The sequence below is a fragment of the Poeciliopsis prolifica genome, unplaced genomic scaffold (genome assembly GCF_027474105.1).
Source record: "Poeciliopsis prolifica strain line A6 unplaced genomic scaffold, Auburn_PproV2 SCAFFOLD037, whole genome shotgun sequence".
Lineage (NCBI taxonomy): Eukaryota > Metazoa > Chordata > Actinopteri > Cyprinodontiformes > Poeciliidae > Poeciliopsis > Poeciliopsis prolifica.
This window is the reverse complement of record NW_026562412.1, coordinates 6,052,515-6,067,567: the sequence shown is the minus strand read 5'-3', so window position 1 is coordinate 6,067,567 and position 15,053 is coordinate 6,052,515.

The window sequence follows — 15,053 nt, the reverse complement described above, 5'->3', positions numbered from 1 at the left end:
TGTTCTTGTTTATTGTGTGACTGTCAGAAGGAAGGCATGTAAAACTCCCTGTGCTGCTTAGCATGAGCAGCAAACGAGTCAGAAATTCAACTGTTGGCTCAAACTGACTCCATTTCCAATCTTTTTTACTCGAGTTAAAAGAGCAGCGGTTTACGTTCAACTGATTTGTACTGCACATGTAGTTACATCCTGCTACAGTCATAAGACAAATACCTCTTCACAACCAAACATATTAATGAGGAGATGTAAAAGCTAATCCTGTTTGTGCTTCACTTCTTATTAATCCGATGGATTCAGGGACGTTTCTGACAGTTTGTTTTGGTGAGCTGAATCTTATTCCTCACGTGTTGCATAATTTCTTTCAGATTTACAACTGTGGGTGGAATTAAAACAAAGATTAATTTATCTTGTAGCATTCCTTTCCATAGAAAATAATTGTTCTAATTCAGCTCAAGTACATACTTCAAGAATAATAGCTTCTTTATCTTTGTGAGCCTCGTTCGGCTGACCTGCCGCACACGAACTCTGTGGGCAATTAATTAATTAGAAGTGTACCAGTTTAACACTGAGCTCATTTTATCTATAATTAGAAGTCCTTTTCCGGAAACATTCACTGAGTCCGACAGACACATCCGTTTCTCTTTGTTGTCAGTAAGTGACAAAGATAAAAAAGACAGGAACAGGATGTGGAGAGCCTTTCACCAGAGGACGTAACAGTCACTAAATTATGATGACTTATTTGGGTTCATGTCATTTCATCATTTAGAGTTGAATTAGTTTCAGGTTGCTTTTGGCTGCTCTCTCATGTTCATTCTTCATCACTGTCAGAGCTGAAAGATACCAGCCATCTGTTAGTTACTAACGATATTGGAGTCTATACACTTTGCTTTGGCGTTATAAATGTGTGATTCTGCATTTCAACTGGATTTTGGTCCTGACTTGGATCCGTCCATTTCAAAAGACGAATGCAAATCATATCATCCCCCCCCCATTTCAATTACAGCTCTTGCTACAATCCCAACTGTATTTTGCAAGCTGAACTTGTTTCTGTGTTTAAACATGCTCTCTGATGCTCCACTGGCACTGAAGGTCTTTTAGATTGGATCCCACTGCAAGGAAACAGAACGTTAATAAGGTGGTAGCATATCAGCAAAGAAGAAACCGCAGACCATTTATAACCTCGAGGTTACTGCATTTCTGTGAGCTGCATAGTTTGACTTGAATCAGATTTCAGTTAATATTTACACGTTCAGGTGGACATAGAAGTGTGAAAAGCTATTGAAGGCTGCAGCTGTAATAAATCATGATAAAGATATCTGTCTTGCATGACTCTCTATGTTTGCCATTTGAGGTGAAAGTGTCAAGATCATTTCAGTTTGAGTCCCTGCCCTTGGAGAACATAACAGCATTCAGTAAATTATAGCAATGTTTCTTTGTTCTGATTCATAAATCTTGTGAGCTTTCCATGTGTGTATATATAGTCCCTCAGCTTTGACACATTTTAATAAGCCACAGTAGCCTGGGAGCGAGTGACCTCTTCTTTGCTTTGTCCACATCTTGTAGCTAATTCCTCTGCGGTGGTGGGTGGAGAGGAAAAGGTCACCGGCACCTCGCTAACAGCCGTCCAGCTTCTCTCCAGACGCCTTTGTGCTGATGTGCCACATGTGTGCAGCTTCCTGCTGCTTTGTTCTCAGGGGAAAGGCCTCCTATTGGGTCAGTGGAACCAAAGTAAGTCTGCTGAAGAAAAATATATTATAAAAAAAACATACTTTGCAACTAAGATGTTGCATGACTTATTTCCATCAGGGTCTCCCTGCTGAACAAAGCTCATGAAAAAACCTCATAATCTATTTAAGCTCTTTTAATAATCTATCCAGTCATTGTCTTCTGCTTATTTAAGATTGGAGCAAGGAGGAAACAGAAACCCACACATATCTGGATCTGTCTGGAGGGCCCCAAGGTCTTCCTGCAAAATAAGGGTCTGTCTCTTTCCCTGGATATTTTATGAGTAAAGAGTATGTTTGGAACTGGCTGCACAGTGATGCAGTTGGAGGCAATGTTTCCTTGCAATAAGAAGGTCCTGGCTTCGAACCCCAGCCAAGGATCTTTCTGTGCATCTTCTCCCTGTGCATGGCCAAGTTTTCTTCACTTACTGGTATTCAGTAAGTGCGGTTATGTGCGGTTCTGTGCTTAAATATTTCCTTTATAATCAAATCAAAGGTGATGCGTCCAGGTCAAGGGGGTTCCTTAAACTGGGCCAGCTTGATTGCCAGTTGCTCGCTCACAATGTTCCCTGTCTCCAAAATCTAACTCCCAAGTTACCACAAACCTGAGCAACACCTTTATTTCTGCAGATGAAGCCACAGTATGTTACATGGAAAAAGGCATTTTATAATTTTTTTGAGAATCCTTTTTTAAATTTTCTTTAACAAAGCTACTTGTGCATGTATATGGCACCTGTCGGGCGAGATGTCCAATAATCTAAAAAAGAAGAGTAAATTCCTCTACAAGAGCTGGATTTCATTAAAACTTCACTACCATCCAGGAAAACCTTCTTCACACACTGTTCTTGCAGCCGGAGCGGTAATCAATAATCCTGCCTCCTCTAATCTCACAGTTAATGTTGATCCTGATGAGAAGGAGGAGGAAACATTAGCTCCTCAATGAGCACTTTGAACAGATTAATGAGTGTACATTAGTCCAGGGCTGCCTTAGTTATTAATTCAAAGATGATGTGTAAAGCCAACTATTTACTACAGAATGTGAGCTCACATTTAGACCTGTGCACCAACTCATTTGGGAACTCTTACATGAAACCAAATATACACTGAGTATTTGTTCCCTCAGTCAAAACTTTATTGAAAGAGTTGAAGTCAGGGTGGTTATTCTTCTGAGTTAAAAAAGGAGTCAAAATAGGCATAAAAGCTTCTGGTAAACAACGACTGGATTTCCTCCAAATATTAGGCTAATGCAAAACCATAAACAAATGTTATCTAAAAATGAAGTACATACATAGAAGTACTTTTATAAAGTACTTCTATGGAATCCATGAATGTAACCTGTAGTAACTCTGGTACGTACCCTGAAAGTATCACATATTCCACCAGTACTTCTATAGTACTCTTTAATTCGTCCCATAAAATCCTTTTGGTTTTTAAGTTCCTTAGAAACAGATTTTCCAGTTTGCTTTGATACTCTGTCCTATGAATGTGTTTGAATAAATCCAGGTGCCATTCATGTATTCATGAAAATCCCGAAGCATAACCTCTGAACAACAAATACCAAGATTATGTATGCAAACTGCATCTATGGTGTGTTTAAGTCTTCAGTGAGTTGAGAGAATGGAAACATCAACAGCTGCTGGTAATATCAATCAGCAGGTAGCAGCAGAGTCAGACTAACAATGAGGAAATGAGCCTTGAAGATGCTGCACACTTCAATGAAACAACAATGACTGAAGGATCAACACAGGTAAAACGGTTTCACCACAGACTTTCAAACAGAACAAAGTTTTTGCTTCACCCCGAAAACCACTAAGGTGATGATGATCGTTTACACGCGATGTGGAGTTTCCCAATCATGGAACAATTTTGGAAATGCATTATAGAAATAATCTCAAGTTACAGAAAATCAGGTTGAGCAATTGGAGGTGCATGTTGTGTGATTTCTTCAAGGAGACTTATGTGCACAGACATTATTATTTGCTGAAAGATATAATTATCTGCTAAATGACTTTGTAGGAGTATAAATGCACACAAAGTGAGATATATCAGGAAGTAGGGTGGGATGGAAAAAGTGTTTTTTATTTCTAATGTTCAAATTATCCTATATATACATATATATGACTAATTTTTTACATTTTGCTAAAAAAATTTAACCATTTAACAAAATGTAGATATATTCCATTTACTAAATATGAATAAATATAAATATATACATCATTTACTGCTTCTTTCTTATTAATATATGCTAAATGCAGAGTCAGGACCAACAATGAGGTTTAGACTTCATTTGTGTGTCATGTTCACCAATAAAGCTTCAAGACTTTCAAGTTCATAAAAAAACAACCTGTTATTCCAACTATGTCTGAACGAGCCATTCAATCAAAACTGCTCTGATAAACACTTTGAAAGATATTCAAAGGAATCCATGCCCTTTTGACCCCTTTTGTTTGTGTAATGTTAATGAAAACACTTATTATGAGTAGCAGTCAGGAGTCTCATTGGTTTAATACTGAAGGACAACAGAAAGCAATCAGAGCCATAATGTGATCATCACCTCTGACTCCAGTGTCCACACTTTGATCATTTCACACAGTTAATGGAGCCAGTCACTCACCAGCCCTCACAATTACAGCAGCAAATCAGATTTTTAATGGAACACCAGCTTTAATTTAACATGCGTGCTCAGATAAACCTCCCAGTCATTTATTCTGGCACCGCCAGACCTCTGTTATAATTGAGATGCTGAAAAGCTCCCCTGGCTGCTCTCATTCATTCCTTCAGTACGGAGGATTTTTACTGGGTGTCTCCTGGGTGTCACTGTGATTGTGGGAAATGATGCAGTGACACGAGACGAGAAATGAAAGGTTCTGTCATTTGAAGAGATCCAAACATGACCTGATTATCATCCAGAGAATAAACCGCCTGCATGATGCGCTGCACACATCAGTCCTGTAAAAGCACTTTTGGCTCTTCCCCCATTTGGGAGGGTTATAACATTACACTAACATGACATGGAATCTAATTTAACTATAAAACTAACAAGAAATAAGAAACATAAAATGAGAAGCTCTGGAGATTTATCTTTATGTCTTTTATGTGTTTCATTGCAATCTGCTATCAAAGGAAAGGGCTGATTGATTCAGTTTGAAACTGGTGGAAAGATCCGGTTTTGTTGGCTTGATGTTCAGCATCTCTCTCGATGGTGCGGTGTTCATTTTTGGATCAAATATTTTCTAAAAGCTTTCATCAACTTTATTTTTACATTTCTGATGTAAATAATAATAAGACCAGGAAATAAAAAGTCACAATGAATCGCTGGAACTACGAGAAAAATAATTTTCATTGACGAATAAAAAAGGAATGAAAATATCGCAAAAAAACCAATATGAGTTTATTTTCTTGTGTTCCAGATATGACTGACAGTGAGAGTTCAGCATCGCTGAAAGGTCACATGTTTTCAACACTGATTTTGCAGCTGGATGGGGTCAAATTAAAACTCATTTCTCAAAGGACTGAAGCTACATCTACTTATGATGCCAAACTAAATGCTATTTTGTCAGCTTTTGCTTGTGTTTTGTGTTTGGTCATCTTCCAGATCATTTGTGTGGTCAAACACTGATGTTGGACACACAAATACAAATGTTTAGTCATATTGAGGTCAGAAGTTGTTGTAGAGCCTTCAAGTTCTTCCACACAGCCGTTATTTATCAGCATCTTTATGCTGAAGATGAAAACATTTCATGCTGATGAGTTTTCTTTGCAAACTGCTATGTATTGCATATTGGTACTGAAGTTTCAACTTATTTATTACAAGAATGTTCACATTCACAATTCAAATACAATATGTATTATAGAAAACTATTTGTTTTAAAAGCAGGTAGGCGAAAGTGTAATTTTCTTTCAATCCTGCACCATTTGTTTTGTATGTCTTTCTTTTTAAGAGGGCAATTCCAACCTGTTCCAAGATGAAATTGTCTACATTGTTAAAAAATTATTTGTTTCACTGGAACTAAGAGCCTGAAAACTGTAGCACACCATAAACTACACAATTGACTAAATTCAGTCAAGGACGTTCTTTTCTCCAAGCAACAGATGGGAACCTTATGTTCCTAAATGGGAACGTAAGGTTTCATAGAAACGTTACACAACGTGTGAGAGGTAATCTGAAGGTCCCAAGAAGTTTGGTGGTCTGAAACCTCTGACTCTGTAGGAAGTTGTCAACCTCTGGGAATGATATGGGTGTGAGCAAAAATGTTATGACATTTAGAGTAAAGTTTAAAAATTTTACTTTTTTTGCTCAATTTGCTCATGGTCTGAACTGTAACTTCTCACATTACGTAACGCGTTCCCCTTTTCTCTAACAGATCTAACAATGAGCAGAATCTCTCATCTCGGCTTTCATGGAGATTTCAGATTTGGGAAGCATTTGGATCACAAATCCAGCTGTTGAATGCAGCTCTGTGTGCTGCATTTGTTGCTTTTTGCTTCAGGGGTCACTCCTACATGCAGCCACATCTTCTTTATCTCAGCTCTTTGTTTTCCAAGCACAGAACCCACATTTATGTAAAGCTGAATGTTTCAGACTGCCAGCATGCTGTCACAAAGAAACAATATTGATTGTTGCAGATAAAGCAATCTCTTTATTTCAGTTCTGGGTCACAGCCGCAGGCTTCCACTGCGATGCTTCGCCTCAAGAATTGCACGGTTGTGCACAAACAAGCACAAGAATTTGAAACAATAAGAAAAATCTCTTGTTTTTTTTCATTTTCTCTAACCCCAGACTGCACTGAAACTCCAAGCTCCCAATGTTGCAAGAACAGTCATTTAAAATGTTGCTTTTGTTGACAGTTTCATTGATCTCTGCTGCATCGGGCAGTTTACTGGCTGTCATTCCCTTTCTGTGGGAAAAAAAGATAAGATGTTTACTTCTGTTGATCACAGTAAACACAGAAAACATGCTCTCATCACTTCTCAGAAGATTAAAAAAGTGACACGAAAGCCATCATAAAGCATTGAAGCACAAGAAAACATCCTGAGATTCTGTCTTCCCATCACAGTCAAACAAACAAAAGAGACATTTCATTTCTGCTGCTTCTGCAAAACAAAAAAATTAGCTCTGCGCTGACAACTGTTCAGATTAAAACTCTCTCCACTGATTTGTTAACCGATTGTTGTGAATATTTATGCATCAAATCAGCAAAGAGCCAAAAGCAGCAGCTTCAACTTTTTAGGTGGCAAATAAACCTTCTGGCCTTAAGACTATTGGAGCTACAAACAGAAGGACAACAAACTTCAGCATCTGCTCCCAATCCAGTACATTCTGTAATTCCACATTATTTTTAATGATGGTGAAGGTCTTGAAGGGGCTGCACAAATCAGAGCCAGGAAAACAGAATTTTCACACATCTGCAGTGAAGAGAAAATACCTCAGATCAGACCGGCTCTGTGCTTTCAGTATTTATTTACAGGCATATGACAATTAACACACAACATTGTAGATTAATCATTTAAAAAAGTGAAACTCATTTACTCTATAGATTTATTGGACACCAAGTGACATATTTCCAGTGTTAAATTTTTTGAATGCTTGTTTTTCAGTTTTTCTTAAATATTACTGAACGAAGAAATTATTTGTTGATTTAGTCAATGCACATTACAGTATGCAGTTAAAACATAGTCAAGGTCCCAAAATGAATTTTTGAACTGTCGCATATGTGGCATTAGAAAAGATTAGCTTGTGAAGCTGCTGAAGTCCAGGTTGCTTTTTATAGAGGCTGTGATTTATTTCTGCAAAATTGGGTTTGGGGACTCATCTTCTTTTTAGGAATAGCTTTGTTTGAAGTTTTAATCAGATGACCAGTGAAGTACAGTAATGTCATGATCATTGAACCAGCTTTGTACCTCTGGTAGTGTGAGCAGGTGCCAAGTTCAGCTGGAAAATTAAATTAGCATCTCCACAATACTTCAAATTTGACTCATAAATGCAGCGTGACGCTGGACTTGATAAAACACAGCAGACCAACACCAGTATATGGCATGAATCTGACCTTAAATTGAATACAAAATGTATTTCCATGTGAAAAGTGGACTTTAAACTACTGAGCAGAAGGTCAGTTCGTTTTTTGTAGTTTGGGCAAGACACTTCTAAAGTCTCTGATTCACAAGGAATGCAATAGAAGCAGCTCGTATCATACAGCATGCAAGTTGTGATTTTTTATTAGCCTTCAGCCATATAGAAATAAACATTTGAAATATGTACCTCTGTGTGCAGTGAATATGTGTCTGAGCTTCCCAGTTTGAACTGAATCATTGAAATAATAACTTCCTCAGCATCTCTGTGTTCTCGCATTTTCACTATTGAACATGTTGAAGCAGAAATAAAATGCAATTTGAAGATGAGCCTTTTTTGGTGCAACTATTACTTTCAAATTTCTTGTCAGAATCCAGGCATTATAAATTTATTTGATCAAAACATAATATAATAGTTTAAAAAAATTGTGGTTTTATGAAAGACCTAAAATTAGCAGCTAACCAAGAGAGACACGTTAAATGTCCAGGGATGAACATCAACTGATGTGCTGTTTTTTTTAAACTCTTCATTAGTCACATTTTCTCCTGCAGCAAGAGCTCCCGTCACCCAGGAAACAGAGATGTTTCAGCGGAGAGAACAAGCTCAGCCGAAGAGAGACACACAGACTTGTGGTGTGCAGATGACATGATAACACGCACACATGTTATTGTGGAGTTGGTTGTTCATCCTTGAGTGTCTGTCTGCAGCATCCTCCACGCTCCCAGGAGGTTACAGTGACATGTAGTAATGGCTTTTAAAAGGATGATGGATGAGCGGAGCACAACCTGTCCTCAAAAACACACGCTCTCGCTCGCGCACGCACACGCACACACTTAAAGGCCTCATTTTACAGGAGATTATTACACGCAGGTTTGCACTTATTATCACAGCAGGAACTCTGTGTTAATAGAGCTGCATTTATTCTACCGAACACAGTCGTATTAACCCAGAAGATTACGGCTCTCGGATGAAGCTCAAAATCTTCATCTTGTTCTCCTTTTTCACATTTAGCAGAACTCATCCCTAAAACCAGCAAGCAGAAATAGAAATGAGTCGGAAGTAAAGAAATAAAGATGGAATCAATCATCATCACAAGCTAAATTTCCACCTCATGGGACATTTTCCCCCTCTGTTTTAAACATCTGCCCTCCTCTTTAACATTAGCTCCGCTTATTTAAAGGCAGAAGTTTTGAGGAGACACATTTTAAAGTTAAGTTTTTTCTTTTGATCTTTTTATTTTCCTTTTATGGTAATTTTTTTTTCTACTATTTTTGGACAAGTCATAGCAGGGGAAAGAGAGAACCAGACTTTTATGTTAAGGCAACTACAATTTCCAAAGTGTCTTTGCAGGTCATGACACCAGTAAATGTGTTGGTGAAGAAGCCAGTTTCAAACTCAGTATTTTCAGCTCTACTTCCAAGCTACACTGGGACCCTGAACTTGAACTAAATCCATCCGTTACTGAAACAAACAACACAGTAAAGCTCCTTGATATACATGATTTATTACATTGAGTAATTGACTCAGTGGCTCGCAGAAGAACCTCTCTTTGTGCGGTCTTGTATGTGTCTGCATTTGCCGAGTGTGTTCCACTGGCTGGGATTGGAGTCTTTTTAATTTGACTTTATGGGGTTGTGGGTCAAATGTACTTCGACCCAAACAGTGGTGTGGGTGTCACTGTGTGTGAAAGAGGTAATTGCTGTGGGACAGGGCCAACCAGAGAACACACTTATTGATCTTCTTTTACACCAGATGTCCAGAGCTATATGGCTCAGCAGAATCACTACTTTCAGCTCTGAGTTTGTTTCTTTCATTTTACTCTGCACTCATGGAAGAGTGCTTTGAGAAACGCATCATTACTCACTCAAAACAATGTCAAAGTTTTTGCTACATTCATGTGTAAATATTAAAGTAAAATTCATGACCATGTGATTTGTAGTACCTGTTAGTATTTATTTCATCTTAACTGTCCACTAAAATCAAAGTGAAAAACAACCAGGAGAACATTTACCACTCATTTCATTACTTTACCTGAATACATGAGCTATTATTGAATATTTCTGAACTTATATAATCCTTCATTTATATCTCCCAGCTTTGCTCAGCTAATAAATGCTCCCTCCTCTTTTCAAGACTAATTCGGATTGGACTCTATACTTGAATTTGAGCTCCTTTTCATTGTTTAATGTTCACTCACCACCTGTTTTATGGCTTTGAAAACCCCCTCAGTGTCTTTATTCATCGCAAAGCTAATCTCCTAGCAGCTATTCTCAGTAATCAGAGCATCCTGAGCAGTTTCATGACTGCCTTGTGGTGGAAACTCCTTCATATTGGACCCCGAGACCAGACAATTATACACAAATAAAAAGCATAGGGTTCTCCCTTTCTTCCTTGGTAGAAGTAAGAATGACCAGACTCAGCATTCACACAAATGTTTTAGCCACCAGCCAACAAAACAGATGCACAAAATAATCCCAATATTATGGACATACACATTTAACTTTATTTTAAAGTATGGTTTTAGGTTTAATGTTTATTTCGCGATTATTAATATGTGATAAGAGGAGAATTATAGTGCTGCACTTGACTTTACTGTACGGCTCATTCACTGTTACTGTCTCTTACTCTGCAGTTGTGGAGTCACAATGTCTGGGATCATGAGCGCCCCCTGCCATGAGGAAAGAGAACTGCCTGCCTCACCTCGAATCTTTTCTCTGCCATTTATGGTCGCTCCTCAGCACAAGAAACATGTTTCACACACAGTTGGTGACAAAAAGCACTGTACATTATATACATGAGCTAAATTATGGAAAATCAGTTCATACATGAAATGTTTTTCAGCCATTTTAATCCCAGGTGAGGCTCGACTCCCTGCTGCCTCACCGGCTTCGCTTCTGAGCATTTGAATGGGAAAATGGGAAAATCCAGCGATTTTGAAGAAAAAAATAATCAGAATCTGTTAAGCTAAATAAAATAAAATAGGTACTTTATAGTACAAATCTCAGGGTGAAAATAGCAATATAAATTATTTTCTGATGATATATTATGTTTCCGAGATGACAGATGAGGCTCTGCCTCACCTGCCTCCACTGACCGCACGTCACTGAAAATATTGTATTTTTGTTTCTCAAACCAATAAATAAATAAAATACTTCTGCTCTAACAAGGGTTTGGACAGAATGTGCTCTCATTCACATTTTACAGCCTGTTTCTTGTCCTTTTGTCAACACTAAGGTTTTGTTTTACTTATCTGCACAAGGCCTTTTTTAAATGAGTCTGCGTCTCTTAAGATTTTGCATTTTCTATACCTTCTACTTCTCTATGATTTCTATAGTGTGTCACCATAAATCTAAAAGTTACAAAAAACAGAATAAAAGCATACCTGACTTTAACATACATGTAAACGTCTCCCTGAACTTATCCACTTCTTCTTGTTGAGAGAAGACTGAAGTCCTCTTCAGCTTAAGGAGCTCTTATCTGAAATCTTGATTCTTTTGATCTCATGATCTTCTGATCTAAATGAACAGTGTACTTTTCTGTGCCTTTTTTAATGACTCTGGGTTTTTCTTTTTATTTGAGAACTAAGACTGAGATGAAACAGATTTCACTTCACTGGTCAACGTCTCTGAGGAGGACACCTGAGGGGAATTTGTTAGTTTGCAAAGTCTACATTTGAAGTAAAGACCAAATCTACCACGTTATCCTGCATTGAAGCGGCTTTAATTATCTGCGTTACACACGGTGTGTGAAGTCACCATTCTATCGCCGCCAACAGACAAACGCACACGTTTTTGACCTTCTTTAGTGGGTAGGTGTATGTTTACTAAATATCCTGTGAGGAGGCGTGTTGGGTCCAGAATAATGATGTGTGCAGGCTGACCCGCTGCTGAGTGGGAGCTCTCGGCAGCTGTAACTTCAGACGATGAAGCTGAGTGGATGTCAGAGACAACACCGCAGCAGACAGGCGAGCTGTCTGGAGCCTGTGGTTATTGGCCTCATTGATCCAGACAGATGCTTTGCTGAGCTGAGGGACAAACTGCTAAATGGAGGCAGACGACTCTTCAGCACGCAGGGTGAATCGCTCCGGTGGTCTCACCTTGCTGATGTGACTCCACCCTGGAGAGTTGGCATTGATAGAGCAGCAGAAGACAGCTTGATGGGATATTTTTCAGAGAGCCTAACCTCAGCTCAGACACTTTAGAGATTTAAGGAGGACTGGTCATTAAATCTGTTTGCACACTACCACGCTGCTGATCCTCATGGGTTACACCATTTGCATCTATGTGATGTTCTACAAGTGTGCTACAGAAACTTTCACAGCAGATGGAAAATTAAAGAGTAAATATCATAGCATCAGAAAACCTATGTTATTTTTAAGTATTATAAAACATAAATAAATTACAACCAGCCTTTCTTAAAGCAGACAATTTCAAAATGCAGTTTTCTGATGCAGGAATCTTTTCAGCCACACCCTGTAGAATGGAAATGTGGGTAATGAGTGGACCCGCAGAGTGCAGCTATTTATTGTTGTAGACAGAAATGGATTGTTTTCTTCACAAAAGAAAAACTTATTTTTGGGGGGGAAGGGAGGGGATCGAAATGTGACTGCTTATGAGTACAGAGAAATAGGATGGGGAGAGCCCTCTTACTTTCGTCAAAGATGCTTGATGCTAGAAATTAGGTTTAGGTTTATGCAAGCAAATGTGTCAGGAGAATGGATTTTTCCTCTTCCACCAAACACCATCTCTCTATTTAAAAATATTTTTCCCACAGATTGTATAGCAATTAAGAACTAAAAGCAAAGAGGAAAAGGAAAATTAGGGCTGAGGGATAATAGCGCAACACAGATCAAGCAGAGCTGATGTCAGTGGTTGCAGGTGTTGTTACCATAAAGTTTCTCAAACGAGAAATGCATTGTTTTACCAACAGTTGTACTTTTCGTGACTTATTTCCTCACCAAATATATGTGACCCTTTTACATTTTTTTAGGAGCCAACCACAACATGTGCAACATTCCCTTAAAGTTACTTTTAGGGCTTTATAACATCCTGAACTTGTCTGTTTTGAAGACATGGAACATGAAATTCAAAGTTTCTGGTAAGGTTAATAAATATAAATCTAGTTTAAAGCTAATGCCATTTAGATTCTACAAAACGATAAAGTATTCTGGTATTAGTCTGCAATATGAAAAACAACTATTTGCCCAACACATTTATGTGAATTTCCAATATGACACAAATTAAAAAAGAAATAGATTTTTGATATCTCTAACTGGCGTGAAGTTGTAAAATAATTTAAAAGTGGGTTTATAAGAGTGATCAAACATTTATCAGTTCAGAAAAAGAAAAGTAAAGAAACATTATTTCACAAGTTAGTTGGAAAAAGATTTCTGAACTTCACTCGGTGTTTGGTCTACCATCCTGCTGCCGTCAGGAGATCATTACAACTTTACAATGGAGAAAGAAAAACTTTGGTAAGAATGAAATTTGTAAGAAATAACGGCCCTAAAACTGGAGTTGGGCACTGAATATCAAAGCTTTGCATCCTCATTTCTGGGTTTTTGTTCAAACTATTTTTGCTTTTGTTTTTCATCCATTTTAAGTTAATAAAAACTAAACTGACTGGTTCATGAGGATTTCCTCTTTGTTGCATTAATCTTATTGCAATTTTATAAGATGTCTGTGCCTGCTGGTGTCATAAAACAGGGAATTAGTCTAATTATCTTTGAATTATCTGCTCACATTTTTAGCATTCATAATTTCAAATAAATTGGCAACATAATCTGAGAATGTTACTTGTTTTGAACTGATTGTGAGCCTGTTTCTGGATAAGAAAATATTGTGTTAAAGAATTTTGAGCTATCTTGTTTCTAAATGTTACCATGTTTAACCATCGCTCCGTCCCTCACACCTCTCCACATGTCAGGATCCCTTGCATGGCCTCATCAGCTGATCCTCTCGCATAAAAGAAAGCTCCTTGGATTTAAGAGACAACAAGCGGACCTTAAAAGTAGCTCATCATGCTCACAGAGACGAGATCTCCCTGTCTCTTCTATATATCTCCAGCTGATTTATAACTGAGCTGTAAATAGCTGTCAGGAGTCCAAGGTGTTAAATCAGGAGCTGATTTAACAAAATTCCTTCCAGTAGCTTTGGACATTGGATAATGAAAGGTGAACGACTCTCCTATCCCATGAGAGCTGTCGTCAGGCGATCACACCATTGTGAGGAGATTTTTATTACCACACGGACACAAAGCACAATCAGCATTGGATTATCTTGCAGAAACTGCACATTGAACTGACACGCTGATTTCTGGGTGAAAACAAAAAGCATTTAATTCCACATAGAGAGAAGTAGACAGAACACACAGTGATTCACAATATTAATTTGTATATTTCAGAACGCCATTTAAATTTTTTTTTCAAAACTGAGAAAATAGATGAGACGTAATCGGGTCTTTGAATTAAAAATGAAGCATGGAAGAGAGGTACATTGGGCAAGACTCGTTTGCTTCCCACAAGAGACTCAGTGCAAAGATTTACTTTTATGCATGCTTTATGCTTCCACTTTTATCATGGTGTTCAGTAATAAAGCAGGTCTAATCGACTAAATGGTTAGAGAAGGACAAGAGGCTTTCTGTCACTGTTTGTTGTTATTAATCCCATCACATTGCAGAACTCTGGATATGGATGAATGGACTCTGGGGCTCTATTTAGTCTCTGCTCAACCAATAAGAAGAGTTGTGTTCTCATTCCAGGTTGGATCCCAGGAATGCTGCTTTTGTTTGATCCTGGTCTTAGGATTGAGAAAGAGGATGTCATGGTGTAGGAACAGGTAGGTTACTCATCTGTTATCCGTACAGGCCCATTGCCATGTTCATCAGTTGAAGTTGAATGCCTGGAGTTCAGAGGCAAAAGTGGGTAATAACTAATTACTTTTACTCAGAATTTACTTCATTAACTTTATGGAAAATCTGTCACGACTCTTAATTCAGTTTTGCTAAAAATGTAGCAGGTAAAGACTCACAACTACAGTTTATGGTGACGTGAGAGTTATTCAAATACAAGCTATGGTTTTGTTTGATATATATATATATTACCAAGTGTATTAGTTTAATAAGTTTTAGATAAAAAATGTTGAAAAATTGGAGGGTTTCCTTAATTTGTTATTTTCTTATGTTAATCATTGGTATTCATTTTATGCTTTAAAATATCGTTCCCCAAAACTTTATGCTTTTGATTGTTTGATATCAGTTCT